Source organism: Polypterus senegalus, chromosome 18 (genome assembly GCF_016835505.1).
Source record: "Polypterus senegalus isolate Bchr_013 chromosome 18, ASM1683550v1, whole genome shotgun sequence".
In the NCBI taxonomy this organism is placed as follows: Eukaryota; Metazoa; Chordata; class Cladistia; order Polypteriformes; family Polypteridae; genus Polypterus; species Polypterus senegalus.
In genome coordinates, this window is record NC_053171.1 from 82,818,658 (window position 1) to 82,844,416 (window position 25,759).

General features: G+C 38.4%; 1 protein-coding gene across 1 annotated transcript in view; it reads right to left on the reverse strand.

Moving 5' to 3' along the window:
- Positions 1-25,759, reverse strand: part of lrfn5a (leucine rich repeat and fibronectin type III domain containing 5a) — a 192,531-nt gene that overhangs the window by 77,394 nt on the left and 89,378 nt on the right. Inside the window, exon 2 of the mRNA XM_039741556.1 lies at positions 18,207-18,319. The gene's annotated coding sequence lies outside the window, so the exon portion shown is untranslated. The remainder of the gene's footprint in view (positions 1-18,206; positions 18,320-25,759) is intronic.

The following is a 25,759-nucleotide window of genomic DNA, read 5'->3' on the forward strand; positions in this document are numbered from 1 at the left end:
GAGATTTCATGTAGATCACACCCTTCTCCTCCTTTCTGTGAGTGCTAATCTTTTACCCTCAGATTGCAAGATAAAAGGAGTGCATTACAAGTAGTTTAGTTTTAAAAATAGGAAGGCATACGGTATCTGTGGCATTCTAATAAGTGACTGAAGTCACCGGCATAAATAAAGAAAGAGAAATTGCTAGCTGAAAATAATCCATGGGTGAGAATGATTGTAGCACAGGCATTACCTGACCTGACAGTAATGGTTTAGATTCATTCAACCAGCACGTGCCAGTATTCATTAGAACAGTTGCGTTATGGTAACTCATGTGACTGGATTCTATAACCTCAGCATTGTAGTTTTATAAAAATGTAACTCCTAAATGAACACCTCTTTTATTGCTAATTTATTTAAGAAAGAAAATAGAAAAGTATGAAGATACATAAGCAGAAATGAAGTCCCATTATAAACAAGCTGTGAATGTATCTTACTACAATATAAAACTACACATGTGCACACATAATAATTAATAACCAGGCAGACCAATTATAGTTAATATATAAGTTAAGTAAATGATTTAAATGAAAGGCAGCTAAATAATAGTATCTATCTATCTATCTATCTATCTATCTATCTATCTATCTATCTATCTATCTATCTATCTATCTATCTATCTATCTAATAAGGTGCATATGCAGACCATACCTAGCTCTACTTTTCTTTTAGACCAAATGACATTTCTCCTATAGTGTCCTTAATGAATTGTGTTATTGAGTTATAAGAATTAATAGAACATAGAGCATAAAAAACAAATATTTTATTAACTGAGGGCAATTATGCAGACCTCAACACTTTTTAACTCAGTTTTATGAATCAGCACACAGCTTAAGTATTATCTTTACAACACTATCTGAAACCCATTTTTCAGGCAAAAAAGATTGAAAAATTAAGATGGGTTCTAAATATGGAAGACGTGGAATTAGTTCTTGAGTTTTATTATAGTAGAATAGACTACTGCAATGGGCTGTTCAGTTCGTTCTGTTTACAACTTTCAGATAATGCAAAAGGCTGCTGTGAGAATATTTACAACAACTAGAAAGTACGGACATTAGAACATTAGAACAATTTTGAGAAGAATAGGCTGTAAGAGCCAGTCTTTGAATGTCTAATGTTGCTTAACTTTTTTAGAATGTGAGTTTCTCATGGCTACTTAGATAACAGATGATTTGGTTTAACCCTTAAATCTAACTTGTATTGGAATGTCCTTATTGTTCAGCTATTTCTAAACTCCAGTAACAGAATTTTAGTTAGTCTTAGCTAGAAATGTAACTGTTTGACTTGCTTTGAAATGATCGCATGAACTGACAGAAAACAGTATAACATTGTGGGTAATGACGGCATACGGTTTTCTGACCAATCATGTGTCACGTTCACAAGTTTAATGTATGATCATATGACTGTACGTTATATTGAGAACTTATTAGGGAAACTCAAGCAAGCCTTGAAGAGAAACATCTTATATAAGAACATCTCTTTGTATTATCAATTTTTCTCTTTATTTTTGTGTAAAACTTACTTTGAATTTTTATTAAAATGTTTAAAATGAAAACACTTGAAATTTTAATTGTTTGCATGCATATAGGTCAACGAGTCACACTCATTGACTGAACTTTATTAGAAAGAAGAAGCTGCAGAATATTTGGAAACCAGACAAATGCAGCTGCCCAGGCCATTCAGCCTAAGAAATTTCACCAATCCTTTTCATCGAATTTTTCCAGAATAATATTCATTCAATTGTTGAAGTCTTACTCTCTACTGCACTACTTGGACATTTATTCCAGATGTTGCTGTTTTTTCCGTCTGAAGAAAAACATTCTAAAAAAAAACAAACAATCTATCCTTATCAAGTTTTCATCTGTATCGCCTTGTTCTTAGTGAACGTAAGACATAACATGTCTTGATGTTATACTGGCTTCCAGTTAAGTTAAGGGCTGATTCCAATTTCATCTTATGTCTAAAACTTACATTACATAGCTTAGGTCATACTTATCTAAATTTATCATTAATTATAGTATGAACTGAAATATAAATTTATGATTTCATGATGCCAGTCTACTAAACAGTCCAAAGGCAAATAAAAGAACAACAGGTGATCCAACTTTTAGATACAGGCCTGATAGAATGACCTGCAACTTGTATAAAAGAGGCCCCTTCAGTCTCAACTATTAAGTCCTGGCTAAAGACTCACTGCCTTAGTCTAGACCTGCTGATGAGCCGTTCTTAGTACACCTCTGATATTTTGTGTCTTTGTTAGTGATATGCACAGAAATATATGATCTGACAATAATTACAAACTTTTACTAACCTTCCCCTTTCTTCTGTTTCTCTTCTTTGTATCTTACTCTGCCATTTGGTGCCACTGTTGTATCCTGCAAGCTGTTTTGCCAGACATACTGGGCGCCTTGGGATACAAAGATCAAAGGATTCTTTCTACTTCTTAGAATGCCCAGCACAGATTTAAACAAAACTCTAGAAAGTTCAGTAGAAGGTGGCTGGCTATTTGGCCTGGGTGTCTGTGTCTGACTTTGTCTTTGACTGTTATAAGTGACTGTAGCCCATGCAAATAATTATTTTCTCCTGGAATTCTGCTGACTGGAGTTTTTGTTTTCCTCTGCTCCATTGTCAACTGGCTTTATTTCAATTACTTTCAATGAGCTTATATTATCAAGATCTGTTTGATGTCAGATCTGATTAATCTGTTTAACTGTATGTTTAATTTAATCTAAATGTGTGTGTGTGTAGTTCATATACTTTGAAAATATTGTAATTTGTATTTTAGCTATACGGCACTCTGAGCCTATAAAGTAACTTGACTTGGCATGACAAATATATTAATTTTGTGCATCTTGACAATGACTGATAATAAAGAAAGATATGTCAAAAGAATGAATGAACTCTTTCCATATTAAAGGAACAAAATAGTCACAAACACAATGAATGAGATAGAGAAGGAAAGGGTAATGTGTGGGGTTCACTCCTGCATGGTCTACAGCTAGTATAAAATGGAGATTTGAAACGCTAATAGGGAGAAAACTGAAGGCCTCATTGCGAAAATATAAAAAGGAAAAAACAAGTTGTAAACAGCAAAAGGCACAAAATAGAACTTTCTCTTTCTGGGCAATATACATATACATATATAATATATATATTACTGTAACGCTCTCTTCTCAGAACTACCCAAAAAAGACATAAATCATTTGCAACGAGTGCAGAATGCAGCTGCTAGAATCCTAACTAGGAAAAGAAAATCCGAGCACATTTCTCCAGTTTTGATGTCACTACACTGGTTACCTGTGTCATTCAGGATTGACTTTAAAATTCTGCTTATGGTTTATAAAGCCTTAAATAATCTGCTCCATCTTATATATCAGAATGCCTGACACATTATATTCCAAATCGTAACCTTAGATCCTCAAATGAGTGTCTCCTTAGAATTCCAAAAGCTAAACTTAAAAGAAGTGGTGAGGCGGCCTTCTGCTGTTATGCACCTAAAATCTGGAATGGCCTGCCAATAGGAATTCACCAGGCTAATACAGTAGAGCACTTTAAAACACTGCTGAAAACACATTACTTTAACATGGCCTTCTCATAACTTCACTTTAACTTAATCCTGATACTCTGTAAGTTCTATTCTTCATAGTAACTATTCATGGTGGCTCTAAAATCCGTACTGACCCCTACTCTCTCTTCTGTTTCTTTTTCCGGTTTCTTTGTGCACCACCACCTCCTACTCAAAGCATCATGATGCTCCAACATTGATGGATGGATTAAAAGCCAGAAGTCTACGTGACCATCATCATCAAGCCCTTCCGTGAGAACCCTAAATCCAAAGAGGACTGTTTGACTTATGTTAGGTAGAATGCCCAGAGGGGACTGGGCAGTCTAATGGTCTGGAATCCCTACAGATTTTATTTTTTCTCCAGCCGTCTGGAGTTTTTTTGTTTTTTCTGTCCCCCCTGGCCATTGAACCTTACTCTTATTCTATGTTAATTAATGTTGACTTATTTTATTTTCTTACTGTGTCTTTTATTTTTCTATTCTTCATTATGTAAAGCACTTTGAGCTACTGTTTGTATGAAAATGTGCCATATAAATAAATGTTGTTCTTGATATACATATGCATATATCCATCCATCCATCCATCCATTTTCTAACCCGCTGAATCCGAATAGGGTCACGGGGTCTGCTGGAGCCAATCCCAGCCAACACAGGGCACAAGGCAGGAACCAATCCTGGGCAGGGTGCCAACCCACCGCAGGACACACACAAACACACCCACACACCAAGCACACACTAGGGCCAATTTGGAATCGCCAATCCACCTAACCTGCATGTCTTTGGATAGTGGGAGGAAACCGAGCCCCGGAGGAAACCCACGCAGACACGGGGAGAACATGCAAACTCCACGCAGGGAGGACCCGGGAAGCGAACTCAGGTCTCCTAACTGCGAGGCCATATGCATATATATATATATATATATATATATATATATATATATATATATATATATATATATATATATATATATATTCTATATATAGGATGAATTCTAGAAGTCCATCCATTCATCTATTTCCAGGGTTTCATCAATGCTGGAGCCCATCCCAGCCTATCCCAGCGACCACCAGGCACAGCAGTCCCTGGACATGGCACCAGTCTGTCACAGGGTGAACACACAGGCACACACCAGGGCCAATTTAAAGGATAGCTCACCTAACCCACAAGTTTTGGACTGTGGGAGGAAAATCAAACAGACACAGGGAGAACATGAATATTCCATGCAGAACGTATGCAGAACACAAACAACTGTTTCTTTATAGCAAGGCTGCAGCACTACCACTGCATTACTCTGGGCCCACTCCTAGAAGTCATGGCATGAAAACCAAAATCTGGTAAATCTAAAATTTCCAGGAAATTAAAACAGACAAATCAATCAAACTAAAACTATCCATATTTAAAAATTTACGGGATTAGTAAAGAATCCATCTTCCAGTATACAACTTAACTTGGCATTTAAATAGAATTAGAATTACCAGACTGTACAAGCATTCCAGACAAGCTTTGTTTGTTTTTGAAAAATAAGATAGTCATCCATTTTCTGATGATTCCAGAAAACACAACTTCGAGCAACAAACAGCTAGAATAGTTCCAGTATACACCTGATGTGTGGTCACTCTAATTGTGTGAACAGGATCTTGGTAGGAGCAGAGATGCCAGTACATTTCAGTTGGTGAAGGACAGGAGTCAAGCAGTATAAGGTACCAATGGCTGTCTTCCATTACAGAGTGATTGCCTTAATGTTCTAATATTTCAAGGGCAGTGTTATGTGGTGGATTTTATAGACACCTGGAGCCAATGGAGAAGCTCTGCCTTGATCTGCTTAGACAATTTAGAGGACAGAGAGGTTTCCAGTGTGGTTCAGAAGTGACCCATGAAGTGGTCATAAGCTGAGCCCTAAAATACCCTTCTAGCTGTTGAACTTGAGGTCAGATGGAGAGTTGGACATGAGTTCCACTGACAAGTGAAAAAGAGGGTGAATATTGTGGAAGTAAAGTTTTAAGAGATTAGAATGGAGTGTGTTCTTTGGTGTGTTTGACGTGGGTAGGTAAAGTAGACACCAAATATCATTGGAAGAACCTGTTAAAAATGGCTCAGATGGACAGCAGGTTTACTGTATTTCCTTTCATTTGATTTGAGTTCTTGGTTATTTTGCCATGTTTAGCTTTACTGTATAGTTAACAAGACACTTCTGTTTAACCCAAATGGAGTCTCCTTGGAGTAATCCCAGATCTTGGAGGGTAGAGCATGTGAGCGCACCTTAGTTTTTTTGTTTTGTATTGTTTTTTTTTAAATCTAATTTATGACTTTCAACATTCAGATGTCTAGGAGTTGTACTTTTACAACCCTAGTAAAACCCTTAGGATAATTAGTGTGGGTATCAACAAAGCTAGCCACCAAGACTAAAGAAGATCTTGTTTAGGTCTGCTAGTGAGGTGTTTGATTATCCACACCAGAGAAAGGCTGAAAGAAGAAGGGCAGGGAGTGAAACCCAAGTAAGAGGATGAACCTTCTATAGTGGTAATAGTGGAGCTGATCCCTGTTACAGTATTCCACAGATACATCATGTCTATAAAAAAAAACATTCACCCCTTAGAAGTTTTCACATTTTTTTACTGAACAACATGGACTCACAGTATTTAATTTGGCTTTTTTTGACACTGTTTAACACAAAAAGGGCTCTTCAATGTCAAGTAAAACCAGATATCTGCAAAGGTATTTAAATTAATTAAATACATACAACACAAAATAATCCAACTTTTACCACTTTTAATATGACACACATAATTCATCAGTGATACAGCCAGTTGGTTTCTGAAGTCCCATCGTTAGTTCAATGGAAATCATATTTCACTTGATTGCAGTATAAATGCATCTGAAAGTGGAAGGCCTAACTTGTGTTAGAGTTAGTGAGGTGGCCTAACCTGCACAAAGAACACAAAAGGACACTCCAAACAACTCAGCGAAAGGGGAATTGAAATGCACATGACAGGGGCTGGAGACAAAAAAATATGCAAGTCAATGAATACTCCTTTGGAGTCCTGTTAAGTCAACCATTAAGAAATGGAAAGAGTATGACACAGCTGCAAATCTGCCTAGAATAGACCATCCACAAAAACGGAGTGATCATGCAGGAAGACAACTAGCGAGGGAGGCCACCTAGAGACCTTTGAGAACGCTGACGAAGTTACAAGCCACAGTGGGTAAGAATGGAGCAGCTGCGCAGCATACAACTGTGCCCAGGTGCTCCACCAGTCACAGTTTCATAATAAAGTGGCAAAGAGAAAAAACAAACATCTCAAATGGAAATTGAGCTTTTTGGCCATTAGACTAAACAACATGTTTAGCATAAGCCATAAACTGCACATAACCAAAAAAAAACATACATGGTGGTGGTATCAGGCCCTGGATGGCTAGTGAGGGTAAAGGGTGAAATGAATTTAGAAAAATCCAGGGAAACCCTGACACCTGCACCGTAGGAGAAGATTTATTTTCCAGCAAGACAACAACCCTAAGCATAAAGTCTAGCAACTGACTGGACTTGAAAAAGGCTTTTCACTCACAATCACCATGCAGCCTGACAGTGCTGGAGCAATTTTACAAGGTAATATAGGGAAAAATGGCAGTGTGCAGATGTTCAAAGCTGATAGAGAGAAAGAGAGAGACGGACCAGTGCACACGGACTCAAGGCTGTCATGTCTACCGAAGGTGCAGTTACTAAATACTGACTTAAGAGGGGTGAATACTTATTCTTTGTTTTATATTTGTAATAATGTACAACACTTTACAGAAGCCTGTTTTTGCTTTGACATTAAAGAGTCTTTTTTGTAGATCAATATCAAAAAAGCCAAATTGAATCCATTATGATTCTACGCGATATAACGATAAAATGTGAAAACTTCCAAAGGGTGAATACTTGTTTTTTGCACTGTACTCATACGTTGCCTATCCTAATGCCACTATGTAAACTTTCAATATATTGATTAATATTGGGATTCTTTCACTAATAGAATAATAGGATCAGAAGCTTAACCGACATCTTAAGGGAAGATGTCTCATCTTACAAATGCATTCTAAACGCTGCCTGCTATGCTTTGTTAAAAACAGCACAGAAACAGAACTCCAAAAATAATTGTTGCTCATATTAAAATAGCAAAATTATTGCCTCTGCTACTTATTTTGTATTAACGAAAACTAATTACAAAAAATAAACTTCTGAAAAGGGCAGATATGTATTACCTAAACAGAGATTAATTTAAAAATATTAGCACCACTGAATATTCCAATAGCGATATTTATTTCCCATTATGCACATTTCATTTCCTTTTGTTAAATGAAAAGATTTTTCTCACATTAGATGCCACAGTTTGCTCAGATGCATTTACATTTATTGAAAATTTTAATTAAAGGAGGATTTTGTAGTAAACAGAAAGATGTAAAGATTAAGAAATGCCTCTGTGTGGTGGATGATTTTGATTCAGCACGGCTCCAATGTCAATATAATCCATTGTTAAATTGCTTGACTTGCATATATGGTTTGTCTTGATTACTTGTAGCTGAATCATCAAACCATATTTGAGAAAGACATGAATGCAGAGAGGAAGTTTTCCTGGAAGAAGGAATTGATTATGTTTTTAAGATACCTTTTTAGGTCCAGCCGTTAAGTTTAAATGCCTCTCATTAGTCTGAAAAGCATTACTGCAGGTGCTTTGGAATTTAATGGCCAATGAAAGTGTTGACCAAAAAGCAGCAAGAAAATTGAAAGTCCATACGATATATCGATAGGCACAAATGTTGGCCTAGGAATTGGCAGGTCTGAGAATTTAATGAGCACACTGCCAAAGCCATTAACCAAGGTATGAGCTGCTCAGATTCAGTAGGAGAGCCGATGTGATTTTCTTCCTCTGCAGTCCTCAGAGTTTTTGTTTGATGACCATTAAGACCACCTCTGGTAACAGATACTCAGCCCACATGCTGTTTTAGAGCAGTGTCAATGCAATGATTGCTTCCTAAACATACAGTACATTAACCAGAGTAGATATTCAACAAATCAGAAATAACAGTGCTGTCACGAGTAGTGGAGCTCGTTGCTTTTTAGTTCTTTATTATATGGATTAAGGTGACTGTACTGTGGCCTTATTTTTCTCAACTTATAAGTGCCAGAGGTATATTGATGGCTGGCATCTTTCTTGACTCTGAGTGTTTTGTTTTTAGGCACCAAAAAGCTGTACATGAGACACTTTCAACTATAGTCTTTGCTTGAATTTCAATAAATCATAAAAGATCGATCGACATGCCATTCTCATTGCTTTTATAAACTCACATAAGTAACATAGCAATCACAAACCCATTACATAACATAATATACTCAAACTCACTGAATACAATTCATTCATTAATCTGGTAGCACTGGGCACAAGGGAGGAACCAAACTCTGCATTGATGCTCATTTACTGCAGAACATACAGTATATACACTCACCTAAAGGATTATTAGGAATGCCTGTTCAATTTCTCATTAATGCAATTATCTAATCAACCAATCACATGGCAGTTGCTTCAATGCATTTAGGGGTGTGGTCCTGGTCAAGACAATCTCCTGAACTCCAAACTGAATGTCAGAATGGGAAAGAAAGGTGATTTAAGCAATTTTGAGCGTGACATGGTTGTTGGTGCCAGACGGGCCGGTCTGAGTATTTTACAATCTGCTCAGTTAGTGGGATTTTCACGCACAACCATTTCTAGGGTTTACAAAGAATGGTGTGAAAAAGGAAAAACATCCAGTATGCGGCAGTCCTGTGGGCGAAAATGCCTTGTTGATGCTAGAGGTCAGAGGAGAATGGGCCGACTGATTCAAGCTGATAGAAGAGCAACTTTGACTGAAATAACCACTCGTTACAACCGAGGTATGCAGCAAAGCATTTGTGAAGCCACAACACGCACAACCTTGAGGCGGATGGGCTACAACAGCAGATGACCCCACTGGGTGCCACTCATCTCCACTACAAATAGGAAAAATGTTGCCCGGTCTGATGAGTCTCGATTTCTGTTGAGACATTCAAATGGTAGAGTCAGAATTTGGCGTAAACAGAATGAGAACATGGACCATCATGCCTTGTTACCACTGTGCAGGCTGGTGGTAGTGGTGTAATGGTGTGGGGGATGTTTTCTTGGCACACTTTAGGCCCCTTAGTGCCAATTGGGCATCGTTTAAATGCCACGGGCTACCTGAGCATTGTTTCTGACCATGTCCATCCCTTCATGACCACCATGTACCCATCCTCTGATGGCTACTTCCAGCAGGATAATGCACCATGTCACAAAGCTCGAATCATTTCAAATTAGTTTCTTGAACCTGACAATGAGTTCAATGTACTAAAATGGCCCCCACAGTCACCAGATCTCAACCCAATAGAGCATCTTTGGGATGTGGTGGAACGGGAGCTTCGTGCCCTGGATGTGCATCCCACAAATCTCCATCAACTGCAAGATGCTATCCTATCAATATGGGCCAACATTTCTAAAGAATGCTTTCAGCACCTTGTTGAATCAATGCCACGTAGAATTAAGGCAGTTCTGAAGGCGAAAGGGGGTCAAACACCGTATTAGTATGGTGTTCCTAATAATCCTTTAGGTGAGCGTATAGTGTTGATTAAAAAAAATAAAACAAGATCCATGTGTAGCAGCACTCCTTAAATTGCCTACAACTCCCAGTGGCACTCGTGGTATCACACAAGTGGGCAGACTTAGAGGGCTGCTGGGAAGAAGGATAATTAAGTGGACTCTTTAAAAATGAGCCAAAAGACTCCAAAAAGGCTGAGAATAATTGGTCCACTTTTGGAATACAATCACCCAGTTTTATTCTGGTTTTATGCTCTTGTCCTCTGTCTGTTAGTTTGAACGGTTTTGTCTGAGTTGGTAAACGTCTTCGTCTAGGGAGCACACCCAACTTCTACATATCTTCACACAACAATTGGAACATGGTAGGACATAACATTCATGACTTGGCATCTCAATTCCTTCTCTCCATCATCTGCACTTGTTGTATTGAACTGTGTTTTGGACTTATAAGGTCATAAGAGTTTATTCTTTATCGACTAGTGCTTAGTGTTTTTGTTTCATTCAGTTTCATTTGTGCAGTGTTTGTAAATAATTATCACCATCGGAGAACTGTTTAGGGCTTTTGCATACATGTTGCTTGTTTAATAATTGTTTTTTTGCCTTCTTTTGTTTAATATATACTTTATTATATCGGTATTATTTATTGATTCTTTATTGAGCCTCTTTATCAGTGTGTGTGTGCCAAGTCAAGGCTGGGTGCATTCCTGGGGCCACATATGCGAGTAAAAAACACACTGAAGGCGCAGCAGTTTGCTTTCACAGCCAGGTGGCTAATTTTTTTTTTGTTGCTTTGTTCTTTTTTCTTTATTTCAAGATGGCCACCATATTGTTTCATCACTTGAGCATAGGTGCAACACTGTGGTTGCCCTCATGTGATGGCCAGCCACCCCTTAATAAACGGAGAGATCTCAGAATGCTAAGATCATCAAATCTTCTGATCTGAATAATTTAGAACTATCAGAATCCATGTTTTTTGCATATATTCTCTCTTAATAGCTGTATTTGCTCCTCTTTTGCGTTTTTGCACTTTGTTTTTGCAGTCCTTGAGCAGATTTAATTTACATTTGTATGTGTACATATTCTTGAGATAGAATAAAGAGTCAAAAGCCTGAAAAGTATGAAAGAATACCAGGAGATGGAATATTTTTATGAGCAAGCAATTATAAAATTCGAAAACAGGGAAATGTTAAAAAACTCAAAAATCGAGTCAAAAAGCAAAGCATCACTCAATACCTATTTATAACAGATAATCACTAGCGTTGATTGCCGAAATTTGGCAAAGGCATTTTTCACAGCATATATGTTGTGCTCATCAGTGACTTTGTTTGTTGAATATTTTCCTAGACAGTTGTCATTTGGCTGGCGTGATGATCTGCAAGTCCAACTGACAACATAGGGTTGCACATGCACACAGAAGGAAACTGGAAGTAGTGTCTTAAAGGTAAAGTCTTTTGGGTGGACTTGTTTGTGAATTGTGTTTAATATGTGAGCCTACCCCTTTAATAGTATTACCCAGAATGCTGTTCAGCTGATGCAAACTGAAAGGTGTTAAGAATCCATGTGCTTTACAATTGTACTTATTTGATGTGGCAGCAGTGAATGAGTGAAAACATTAGTAAAAAAAAACACATAGTGTACTTTTTGAATCGACAAAGGTTATAAAACCTTCTACTGTGCGGGACAAGCCTTAATGAATTCACACTTCCAGTCTGCCACTGTCTGCAAGAAACTTTACTGCTATGATATTTAATTTTATCTCAGGGATTCAGAGTGGCACAGTAGTTAGCACTGCTGCCTCTCAGCTCAGGTCACATTTTTGGCCATAATGAACGGTCCACCATAGTTGTCAGATATTTCCCTAGTTGTCAGTGAGACATGTACGACCACTGCACCATTATAAATCTAGTTCACTCCCTCTTTCCCCAAAGACTTCAATGCATTTCATTGGGTTCAGCAAAAGTTCCTGAACATTTCCACGATTTCATCAAACTCAAGGCAAAGAGAATTCAGCAGGGTTCGCTCATCACTACTAATCACTAAACAAATATTTGCAGACTGAAACTTAATCCATAAACTTGGACAAATTAATTACCATGCCACGATCATAAACACTGGCACTGAGACAACATAATGTATCAAATGACTTCATTGTCACGTGACAGTCAACAAAATAGCTGCTGCCATGAGAAAAAACTCTGAAAAAGTTGATGACCCAAATAAAATAACAAAAATAAAATGTTTCCACAAAGATGTAAAAAATAGAACATTATTGATTTCTAATGATAACAAAACAGCCTTGGAAGCTTATACTTGCAACTCAAAAAATAATTATTGCTTTATTTCTTAAAAGAATTGAGTTACATTTTGTGAAAGTATTTCATTATTTCACAATAAATATTGTGAAATTATGCAAAAGATATTGCCTGGTGTGGTTGATATTATCGTGCATGCGCATGCTCTGGATGTCCCATGAGGGATAAATTAAGGATGTGCATATTTGCAATCAAGTGACAAGAACTGAAGAAAAATCAGGTATACATTAATTCTGCCTGCGTTGAGGGGTAAAATTAATCCTCACAGTTTAGGGAGACATGGAGCCAGAGATTATCACAGAAGCACTGGATGTGTGGCAAGAAGCTCCCTGCTGCCGCCAGTAACATCGGGCACACGTGTGGAGGGAGAGGTTAAGTTGGCACACAGCTTGTATTCAAAGGACACTAACTGAACACAAATTATAGGCATATATTTAATTTTAATGAGATTAAAGTTTAGCAAGTTTGACACAGATGTTTTAACATAGGCAGTGTGGTAGTGCAGAGCTAGCATTCCTGACTCACGCTGCCAGAATATGTTTTTTTTAACGGGTGCTCCATTCCCAGATAATCTATCGAGTGATGGAGCTTGGTGGCACTCACAGCTTCAAGGAGGACCCCAAACCCGGTTTTCGATCGTGTGTCATAGTTTTTTGGTACTCAGAATAAATAAGTCCATTTAGAATATGTGCCTAAGTTATTCACATCTGCTCGGCAGTGAAAAAATTAAGAGGGAACAAAAGTAGCATCATGTAAGTACTCAAAAAGTTTGGAATTTTGGAGTATTTTGGACTTTGGAAGTTTGGATTAGAGATACTCAACCTGTATTTAACTAGCATCTCAAATGATTTCAAATGTTTTTGTCACGAATTTATAGAGCTTGTTATGAGGAAAGATAGGCATGTGTTTCCCCTTCAAAACTGTTGTCATATCTTCTTTGATACTAAGAAGAGATCTCCAGCAGAAAGGAAATTTCCTTTTCTTTAGATTTGTTCTGCTTCAGGGGTTCTCAAGTCCTGGAGCCTGCAGTGGAGGCAGATTTTTAATAATAACCCATTTTCTTAACTACATGCCAATTACTGCTGGCCAAACCAATTTCAATTCAAGAAACATTTTGGTGCTTCATTTTATTAGTTTGCCTGTTAATATTCTCAGCCCTTAATTACTTTGTTTTTAGTCTTTAACAGGTACATTCTCTATTTTTTAAAAGCAGCTTGTTTTCTTCACCACCTAAAATTACCAATCAGATGTAAATAAAAAGAAAACAGAAGCTCACAGTCTAACTTGGTCCTGTTTATATCACTTCATTGCTTTAATAAAATATTTGGAAAGATATGGGAGTGAAAAAGTGAAGGACGCTAATACTATGTTCCATGCCATAATTGAACAAAATTTTCAAAAAAGAAAAGAATAACCTGATGTGTTAGAATGAAAGACATAGAATTAAATAACAAGTTCTGTTTTCAGCAAAGATGTGTGGGAACATAAACCTGCAACTGTTGTGACCTTCTAGGACTGAACATGAGGACAACTGCTCCATTCTTTTAAGGGATCCAGGATGGCTGGCACATTATTGTGTCATGGGCTGTGGTCACATGGATAACACGTGAAATCATAGTGTGGTCACATGATCTTTGTGGACAGTTTGGAACATTATATAAGAAGCCCTGGAACCATTTCCAGATTGTTACCACTGGTGGCATTTGTCAAAAAATGTTATCTAAAGCTCCTGCTTGTGTTGTTTTAAATTCTTTCAGCACTGTCATATGCTAATGTTTTTTGGGAGCTAGTTAAAATAAGCAAGTGCCCATGTTAACTGCATTGTGTTCAGACAGTTAAGCAAACTCTTGCAAGTTATGCCATTTACATTTTTTCAGACTAGTGATAGTGATTGTCAGTGCTTTGACACCACATGCTGCTTTCTGTACAAATATATTTCTCCTTTTTTGTACCTAAGGATCAAGAAAGTTCTGCTACTGTAGAAAACATCCTGCATTGTTCCTGATTCAAAGAAGGCAGCCACCTCTTCACCTAATGACTACAGACCAGTGGCACTTACATCGCATATCATGAATACTTTTGATAAACTGGTCCTGGAGTATATGAGCCCTCTTGTGGTAGACCATCTGGACCCACTGCAATTTGCCTATCAGACAAAGACTGGAGTGAAGGATGCAGTTATTTATCTGTTCAACAAGGCTTATTCTCACCTTGACAAAGCTGGCAGCACTGTGAGTATTATGTTGTTTGATTTCTCCAGAGTATCATTCAGCCATCCCTATAAAGGGGTAAGCACAGAGATATGCTGGTGGATGAGCCTATGGTGTCCTGGATAATGGAGTATCTGACAGACAGACTACAGTTTGTGAGACTCAAGGATTGTATGTCTTATGTGAATGTGAGCAACACTGGAGCACCACAAGCACCAAACAGTCTCTGTGTCCGTGGAGTGGATGTTGAGGTGGTCCACTCCTACAAGTACAAGTATAGGGTCCACATCAATGGCAGGTTGGACTGGTCCCGGAATACAGAGGAACTATATAAGAAAGTGCAGAACAGGCTCTCCTTTCTTAGGAGGCTGTGTTCCTTTAATGTGGGAAGTGACATCCATCAACACTTCTATAACTCTGTGATGGTCAGTGTGGTTTTCTATGCAGTGACATGCTGGGCTGGTAACATCTCTTCAAGAGATGCCCACAGAATCAATAAGCTAATTAAATGAGCAAGCTCATTTATGGGACACACTCTGGTCCCCCTGGAGTTATTGAAGGAGAGAATTAAAATAAAATGGAGTGTCATTATGAATAATGCTGCACATGCCCTCTCTGACACACTAACACTGAGGACTTTCAGCCATCAACATCTACAGCAGAAGTGTGTCAAGAAGTGCTATGGGGCCTCCTTTATACCAACAGCAATATACCTGCATAATCTCTCTCTGGGACTGCCAAGTCAGGAGTCTTTCTTTCTTTTTAGTCATTCTGGTGTGTGTACATCTATCAGTCTATTTGTTTTTAAAAAATGCAGCCTATTTAATCACATATCCTTGTTATTTGTACAGGTTTACTACCCATTTCTATTAACATGCAAAAAAGAGAGAGACAGACTACTAAGAACACAAGTATTTTCCTTCTTTCTGATTCTTTTTCCCATTAACAAGCACATAGTCATAAGCTTAATTATGCGTAGGCACTTAATTACAGAAGCTTCATGAAGAAGAGTCACTACAATAAATATGTACAGGCACCTGGCATTTAGCAGTGCAACACAATCATTATCATGATTAACAGCTCTTAGCCAGCACTACTATGGCAATATTTGCCGGAACAGGTTGAAATTGTGTGCCTTGGGTGCCTAAAGCTACATTCAACTACATAAGTGTTTGTATAGACATGATATTAAGGCTGTGGTGGACTGTGGAGGCCATCATAATGTAGGTACATTCACTATCGCTGTCATTCTCTTATTATTTAACCATACTAATAGTTTAAAAATAAGACCATGTACACAAATGATCATATATACAAAATTTTAGATGTTAAAGAATTAATGGTTTTCCCATTTAAGATCACCAATAAGAAGTAAACAGTAAAATATTATTACGGTTGTTAACTGATAGGTTCTTGATATCAATTAAAATGTTTTCACAGTAGCCCAGAATTAGACTGGCTTCTTTCTCTAATGAGCACTAATATACAAAACACCGTACATCTACACATTATTTATGAAATACAGAATTATAGATTGGGCGACAGGCTTATTCAGTGAAAAAGTGTGCTTAATGTTAAGCATGTTAATTTCTTAAAATGATGTTAACCATATTACATATTTAAAAACCCATTTTAATTCCCTGATTTATGCTGTCAGTGTACAATCAAGACACTTCAGCCATAGTCCATTTCACATTTTTAAGATAACCAAATTTTCAGACATTGAACAAATAACTTCAGACTTTTAACAGTTTTTCAAGTACAATGTGCAATACCTAGTCATTATTATCCCTGAAATCGCTGCAAAGTGGCCTTAATGTCTGTTTGATTTTGTTACATTAGGAAATACCTGTTTCATCAAGCTCTTAGGTGTTTTTGTCTCATTAAGATATACATTATGATATGCCATCTTGACACAAGAAATTATACAATATTTAGTAGTATAATAGTTTACCAAAAAACACGGAGAGGGTTGTGATCAAAGGAAGAAAAAATAAAACAGAATGGAAAACACCTACGAGCCATAAAGAGCCCAATATTACATGGCCTCTCCCCAGTTATCAGGTTGTCTATTTATCCAAAACCCAGAGCAAGAACGCACAGATACTCACTAACATTGTGATATGTAGAGATAGTAGGGAGCATGTTGAGGAGACCCTGGAGAGGTGGAGGTATGAGAGGAGAGGAGAAGAATGAAGGTCAGTAGGAACAAGACAGAATACATGTGTGTAAATGAGAGGGAGGGAGTAGAGTTGGCAAAGGTGGATGAGTTTAAATACTTGGGATCAACAGTACAGAGTAATGGGGATTGTGGAAGAGAGGTGAAGAAGACAGTGCAGGCAGGATGGAGTGGGTGGAGAAGAGTGTCAGGAGTGATTGGTGACACATGGATATCAGCAAGAGTGAAAGGGAAGATCTACAGGATGGTAGAGAGACCAGCTATGTTATATGGGTTGGAGATGGTGGCACTGACCAGAAAGCAGGAGATACAGCAGGATGTAGCAGAGTTAAAGATGATAAGATTTGCATTAGGTTTTGACAAGGATGGATAGGATTAGAAATGAGGACATTAGAGGATCAGCTCAAGTTGGATCGTTGGGAGACAAAGTCTGAGAGGCGAGATTGTGTTGGTTTGGACATGTGCAGAGGAGAGATGCTGGGTATAGTGGGAGAAGGATGCTAAGGATAGAGCTGCCAGGGAAAAGGAAAAGAGGAAGGCCTAAGAGAAGGTTTAGGGATGTGGTGAGAGAGGATATGAAGGTGACGGGCGTAACAGAACAAGATGCAGAGGACAGAAAGATATGGGACAAGATGATCCGCTGTGGCGACCCCAAATGGGGAGCAGCCGAAAGAAGAAGAAGAAGTACACTATGGATAGTGCTCACTTTAAGCCCACTATAGTTCATAAACACAGTAGTATTGGGAAGTTCAAGAGAGCAAGATATTTTACCTTATACACTTCCAAAAATTTTGCAAATGAAAAAATCCACTGTTCAGTGTTTCATAATCCAACCAATAGTTTGCATTTTATTGTGATTATCAGCTTCATACCAGTCATTGAATATTGTGTTATTTTGGTGAGAAGAAGCATTAGTTTCATTGAAGCGAATATTTAATTTGTGGTTATTTCATGTTTTTCAATTAAACTTAGTGCTCAGTTTAAATGAGTGTTTACCGATTTATGTTTTCAAAAGCCATTACCTGATTTATGTTTTCAAAAGCCATTACTCTGTTTTGTTTCATTATGAATATGGAACTTTGCCCTTAAAATGAAAAGTGAAAATAAAAATCTAAATTCTTAGATGTGTAATATTATAAAATGCACTATGAATATGTTCCACAACTATTTTTTCTATTCTATTTACAAATGATTTAACAATTTTCAACTGTTATCACACCACAGAATAACTGCATTTTTTCCAAAATCAAAGGCTAGAGAAGGTGTAGAATGTAGGACTTACTTGTGCTTTAAAGAAGCCTGATAGTTTACTGTCCATCTGGTGGAAGCCTCCTTATCAAACACAGTGTGAAGGAAAAACATCTGCTGCAAGGGAAGACTTCAACCACAAATCTCCTGTGACAGAAACAGAGGAACCATTGTTGGATAGGCTTATCAGAATACAGAATAATTCATTGTTACAAAACTGGTCATGAATTTGGCATGAACAGAAGAGCACTAAATAGATTAGGTGGCACATTAGTTATTACCAGCATAAAAAGGAAGTGGACATTTCTGGTGCATTCTGGATTATAAGAACGGAAGTAATGTGGCTGTACATGCCAACATCATGTCACAAAAACATAATGGAAAAATTCTAAATTACTTCATTTTGACTTGAACGTCATGTAAAATGTAAGGTATATAATAAAACCAGAAAGGAACATTTTATTAATACTAATAGGAAATTGCAACTGATAATTACAGTATATTAGATTATATACACTTTATTAATCCCAAAGGGAAATTTACTGTAGATAATATAAGAATAAGCAATATTTTGTAAATTATTTAAAATGAAATCTGAAAACTTAATCTGATTAATCAATAGGCGGTAAAGACTGTTAGAACAGCAAGGTATTTCAGAATGCTACATAGCAAAGCTAAAGCCTACAATAAACAAATTAAAAACATCAAAATCAATTCCTTTCCTAAATACCTGATACAAGTAAATATTCATGTAAAATAAACCACACTACTTATAGCTCCACCATTACTTTGTGATCTTGGATGCCTAAAAGTCCAGTCCAAGGGGAGTATAAAGTTGCATGGACCAGGATAAGAAATGTTTTAATTATAAGAACAAAGGAATATTGATTTAAGCAGGTACACATAAACCCCAAAAAGGCAAAAATGAAAATGTGAGCTAAAAATTGTTGATCAAAAAAAGAAAAGCAAAAGTTCTAATGATGATTACAACTCCTTTCCCTAAGTAAAGTAATCAACAAATCACTGGGCTTAGTTTTGTTCTTTATCTAAATGTATTAAGGGACGACTGGCAGCTCAGCCCAGCTGGGATGCCCCGAAGATGGAAGGATTGAAAAAAAGGCAGCTACATTTGGACACTGCCTCCCCCAAAGCAGTAGCTGGCAGCTTCCATACAGCTTAATGGTGCCCCAGATTCCTGCAGGGCATCATGGGGTTTGGAGTTCGGTATTGCAGCCCTGATAGATACCATAGGCACCGCCAGGGGATGCTGTGAGAAGACCTTGGGACTCTGATTTCCTACATAGCCTGGAAGTACTATCAAGTCACAAGGACGGAAGTCCAGAAGTACTTCCGGGCTAATGAGAAACTCAAGTTCTCCACCTGACCCGGAAGTGCTGGCAAGTCACGTGGACGGAAGGACGGAAGCACTTCTGGTTCAGACCATATACTGTATAAGGGACTGCTGAAAGCCCACCAAGCGAGCCAGGAGGTAGTAGACAACGCTGGCAGGGAGGTGTGGAGATGAAAAGAGAAAGAGAATTGTGTTTATTGTTTTTATAGTTACTTGTATTGGTGATGGCTGTGGTGCTTTGGGCACTATTTAAAAAAGAGAAATATTAAACATCTTCTTGGTGCTTTCAGCCTGTGTCCTGAGTGTCAGTCTGTTGGGTCTGAAGGGGCAACAGCGACCCCTAGCGTTCACAGTATACATACAGAACAAAGTGTGCTGCCACTGTGAAAGTTGAGTTTCAACCCTGGTTTAGTGTGGACCTAGCATGTGATGTAGGTGTGCTATTGACGGAAACTAGCTACATTGCTTACTCTTGTGAGCTTATCCTTAAAGGCTTAGATGTTATTCTGGTATTCGCTATGATAAAGGCTGGAGCCATTAAGAAAAAAGGCATTTGAATGAGTTTATTATCTAATATAATGAAAACAGCAAGGCTTCAAGGTATAGGGGGAAAAGGTCAAGAAAGGGTCATCTTTTATAGTGTGCTTGCTACTTGAATGTTGTGGTTAGGCTAGGTTTCCTGTTGACAGACTGGTCGGACTAAAAAGGAGAAGTGTGGTCATGTTGAAGGTTCAGGACGGAGTGGACATGCTGGGGCGCCATGCAGCAGTGCATTCTTAACACCTAAAAGGTCACACTCTCTTACGCCAATGGAACGGATGGACTGTCAGTCAGCCTAGTGGACCAGGTCAATTGTGACCATTTAAGGTATCAATATTCTTCCAAGTCCTGTTAGCCACTGGATATAACCAATGATGTTAAAGGTCTTTGGATTATCAATGAAGTGTAAAAATGAGATCCCACTACCCATTCCTCCTTTGTAACACTTACATTTTTGCTAATTAGGTGCTTACGCTCTTGTAAGGGTTACCTCTTACAGGACTCAGAAAATAAAGAAGATAGATTGACGCTTTCTCCTGCCTGCATTCGTTGTCTGAAATTATATGAGGAGAACAGGGTACTTGGTGGGCGTGCCAGTAAATTTCTTCCACACCATCTTATATAATCTAGTTGTGATAAGGTATCATGCACTGCAGCGTTGGGTCACTTGCCCAGCAGCCATACCATTGCTAAAAAAAATATGGCCAGAGTGAAATGAAAGAGCCACAAAATGGTTGTGTGAGGAAAAATGATAAATAATCACAATGCAAATGAAATGGCTAACTTTATACTTTTTTACCAAATTATAAAATAAGGAAGTCAGTCAGCCATTTTTATAACCCACTCAGTCCTGAATAGGGTCGTGGGAGCTGCTGGACCCTATCCCAGCTAGCATAGGGCACAAGGCGGGAACAAACCCTGGGTAGGGTGCGACTCAATCGCAGGGTGAATACTTTGCAGGGTAAATAATCTTCGTGCCAAAAAGGCAGCGGGTCCAGATGGTGTATCGCCACGACTGCTGAAGGCCTGTGCGCTGGAACTGGGGAGACCTCTACAGCGCATCTTCAACCTGAGCCTGGAACAGGGGAGAGTCCTGAGGCTTTGGAAAACATCTTGTATCACCCCAGTCCCAAAGGTATCACGTCCTAGTGAGCTGAATGACTTCCGGCCTGTCACTCTAATATCACATGTGATGAAGACCATGGAGCGGCTGCTGCTTCACCACCTGAGGCCACAGGTCTGCCATGCCCTCGACCCTCTGCAGTTTGCATACAAGGAGTAGGTGGGAGCGGAGGATGCCATCATCTATATGCTACACCGATCCCTCTACCACTTGGACAGAGGCAGTGGTGCTGTAAGAATTATGTTTTTGGACTTCTCTAGTGCCTTCAACACCATCCAACCTCTGCTCCTTAGGGACAAGCTGACAGAGATGGGAGTAGATTCATACCTGGTAGCATGGATCATGGACTAACTTACTGAGAGACCTCAGTATGTGTGTCTCGGGAACTGCAGGTCTGACATTGTGGTCAGTAACACAGGAGCACCGCAAGGGACTGTTCTTTCTCCGGTCCTGTTCAGCCAACATATATCAGACTTCCAATACAATTCGGAGTCCTGCCACGTGCAAAAGTTCGCTGACGACACTGCTATCGTGGGCTGCATCAGGAGTGGGCAGGAAGAGGAGTACAAGAACCTAATCAAGGACTTTGTTAAGTGGTGCAACTCAAACCACCTACAACTGAACACCAGCAAGACCAAGGAACTGGTAGTGGATTTTAGGAGGCCCAGGCCCCTCATGGACCCCGTGATCATCAGAGATGACTGTGCAGAGGGTGCAAACCTTTAAATACTTGGGAGTGCAGCTGGATTTTAAATTGGACTGGAATGCCAATACTGATGCACTGTGTAAGAAAGGTCAGAGCTGACTATATTTCCTTAGAAGGTTGGCATCCTTCAACATTTGCAATAAGATGCTGCAGATGTTCTACCAGACAGTTGTGGAGAGTGCCCTCTTCTACGTGGTGGTGTGCTGGGGAGGCAGCAAAAAAATGAAGGACGCCTGACACACCTGGACAAACTTGTTAGGAAGGCAGGCTCTACTGTAGGAATGAAGCTGGACAGTTTAACATCTGTGGCAGAGTGATGGGCGCTAAGCAAGCTAATGTCAATCATTGAGAATCCACTGCATCCACTGAACAGGATCATCTCCAGGCAGAGGAGCAGCTTCAGCGACAAACTGCTGTCACCGTCCTGCTCCACAGACAGACTGAGGAGATTGTTTCTCCCCCACACTATGCGACTCTTCAATTCCACCCGTGGGGGTAAACGCTAACATTATTCAAAGTTATTGTCTGTTTTTACATGCATTTTTATTACTCTTTAATTTAATATTGTTTTTTTATATCAGTATACTGCTGCTGGATTATGTGAATTTCCCCTTGGGATTAATAAAGTATCTATCTATCTATCTAACACACGCTAGTTCCAATTTAGTATCTCCAATCCACATAACCTGCTTGTTTTTGGACTGTATCAGGAAACCCACCCAACATGCAAAATCTATGCAGGGAGAACCTGGGATGAGAATCCTGTTCAGCTTTTACTGCATGGCAGCAGTGCTAGCACTGTGCCATTCATATTAAGAAAAAGCTCAGATTATAACACATTCCACCAAAGAATACTCTGTAGTCTTCAGCATCTTACATTAACAGCAACTAAATGACATAATCTGTAATGAGAAGCATACATTTGTCAATTTTTATACACATAGAAGTCTGACTAGGTCAAAGAATAGATTGCTAAGTGAGATGTTAGAAGTTATGACTAATCTGAAGGAATAAAATGCAATTTATGGTGAGATACAAATACATATTCTTGCTGACTGAAGGGCGCCGAAGGGAGATGTACCCCCTTTTATGTGGGACTTCTGTTTGATGGGCTACAGCCCTGGCACTGGAAGTGCTCACGGATCCTCAATAAAAGGCACTGTACTGCCTTTTCCAGGCGCGTCGGAGCTGGGCGGAGCATAAGCAACACTCAAATGGAAGAGAGCAGTGCGGTGGAGAGAGGAGATGTGTTTGGCGGAGAGATAACTTGTGCTTTGGTCCTTTTTGAGAGGTATTTGTGAAATAACCTCCCATTTATTTAATTCCAGAACTGTCTTGTTTTTTGTTCGTGTTGGGGTTTGGGGCTGTCTGGCACCCCCAAGCTTTCACAGTTTTCACAATCATTTGTTCAGAAGACAAGAGCAACACATTTGTATACAGTAGTAAGGAAAGACTTATTTTCAAAGTTGCTCTCCCTTTGCAAGTGAAGCATTTGCACTTTTTCCCTAATTTATTGTTCATTGTTTCAGAGTACCCTGCTGTCCTTGTATTTTTTATGTTTTTAATGATTTTCTCTACTGTTTTAAATATGTATTAGTATTGGAACTGATGTAATATGCTGTTATTTTTATATTGCAATATAAAATCAGTTTTATTGTTCATTATAATTTTTTGACCACCATTTTATTTTACCATGATTGCTGCCATCCTGAGACACTTGTTTTTTTCATTGTCAGCCATTTTATGCACAGCAAGATGAGTTTTTATTACAATCATATGCAGGGAAAAAGTACAGTAGATCGAGACAGTTACTTTAAAATGACAACTAGGGAACACAGAAACTTGTTAAGGGTACATTTTGCACTAACGTTAGGAGGTTTTACTTCACGTACAGAACCATGGACAAATAGAATAAGTTACCAAGTAATATGGAAGGCTGCAGGAGTTTATGGACCTTCAGAACTTGACTTGATGTTATTTTGGAGGAATTAAGTGATTAAGATTAGTGAGATTTGTTGGGCTGAATGGCCCGTTCTCTTGAATAATTTTTGTTTTGTTCTAATGTGACCCCAAGAAGCTGCACGTCATGACCTCATTAGTATTTAAAGTTCCTCTTGGTGTCCCCAATTGTACAGTAGATATTTTTAAAAATATCCTTTGAAAAGTTGGTTTAATTATTGCATTTCTGGATAGACATTTTAGTTCTTTTTGACTTTCTGGTTTTTCTGACCTTTGCTTCGTCGTTTTGACCAGGTGATTTGCTGCTCCAAAGTCCCAGTCCTTTAATACTCACTTCACTCTGTCTTCTTTCTCTGTCTGAGGCAAAACAATGATCAGCTCTAAGTTGGCCTGTTATCGGTGTGTGTGTCATTCATTGGGGCAGATGCATTGCATAATGCTGGGATAGACTCCATTTATTGGTGGGTCTGTAAAGGAATGAAATGGCTTAGAAAATGAAAAGCTTGATATTTGTACTTTTGGTGCAAAAATATTGCCTATTATTCTCAAAAGGTCATATAAATATCTGTATTTCTCTTTAAAACTGTAGGTGTAGTTTTGCAGTGTTATCTACAACGATACGAAAGCTTTAGGGCATGGCATTAAGTCACAACAGTGAAAGAAGTATCCACACTATTTTTGAAGTAAAACAAATAAACAGAATTTATCATACTATGGATACATAAATGTAGGCCAGTACCAGTTGTCCATTGCTGGATTTTCAAAAAGATCACATATAAATCCTATCAATTTTAATGCCCAATGTATAACCTTATTTATACAACCATCACTGGCTACACACAAAAATGTCACTAAATAAAACATCTTTTAAGAAATATTAACCAGAATCCTACAGTCTGTCATATATCAGGTACTCCATACACATTTCATCACCTTATTGCTAACATCAGAGATGTGAATACAATCTCCTTTCCATCATTCTCTGTTTTGAGCAAATTTTTATCTTTTCGGTAGCACCTTACTTTTGTGACATAAATGGGACAAGATGATCTTGCCTGAGTGACACATAGAAGTTAAGTATAAAACTGGGTAAGAAGTATGTCTTTTTAAAAGTTGTTTATTCTTAAAACTGAAATGCTGTCAAGCAGCATACCTTTAGCTAGCTGCAAGTCTGATGAAGCTTAAAAGTGTTAAATCCCTTCCCTCACTCCCACAAATGAATTAAAGTCGCACTATAGAAAAGCTGTTGGGACAAACTGTATTAGCACATACCATATGAACTATGGCAACATGCTGATATAGTAGTCAGCACTGCTACCTCACGACTCGGTGTGAAGTTTGCACATTCTCCCTGTGTCCCAATAGGATTTCTCGAGGAACTGCAATGTCCTCAAGCCTCTCAAACATATGAGTGTTGACTAGAAGTTGGCACTGTGTGTGTGTGCGTGCGTGAGAGAGAGAGACTGCGAATTGTACGTGACTGGCAATGCAATGCTGCTTGGACAATTCTCGTCCCTCACAACCCTAATTTACAATAAAACAGGTTTGAAAAAATGATATAAAAATAAATAGAGATTTTGTTTTTTCTTAAGTGAATTTGATCTTTCGTTACAAAAAGAGAGTATTCTACAAGAACATTAATTTTCATAAATAATGTTTTTTTTTGATGACAGTCTTTGGAGAATCCTTCAGTTAACATCTCTACAGATCTTTAATCCCTATATAAGGCTATTCTAGTCATCTTCACTTCTTTTAAATATTTTACAGTAGAGTCTCGCTTATCCTACCTTTGCTTATCCAACATTCCGTATTATCCGACGTCCCACCGCAAAAAAACAAACAAACAAACAAAACAAACTCATCAATCGGCAACAAGAACTGCAAGTTGCGAGCGTGAGCGTAGTCTAT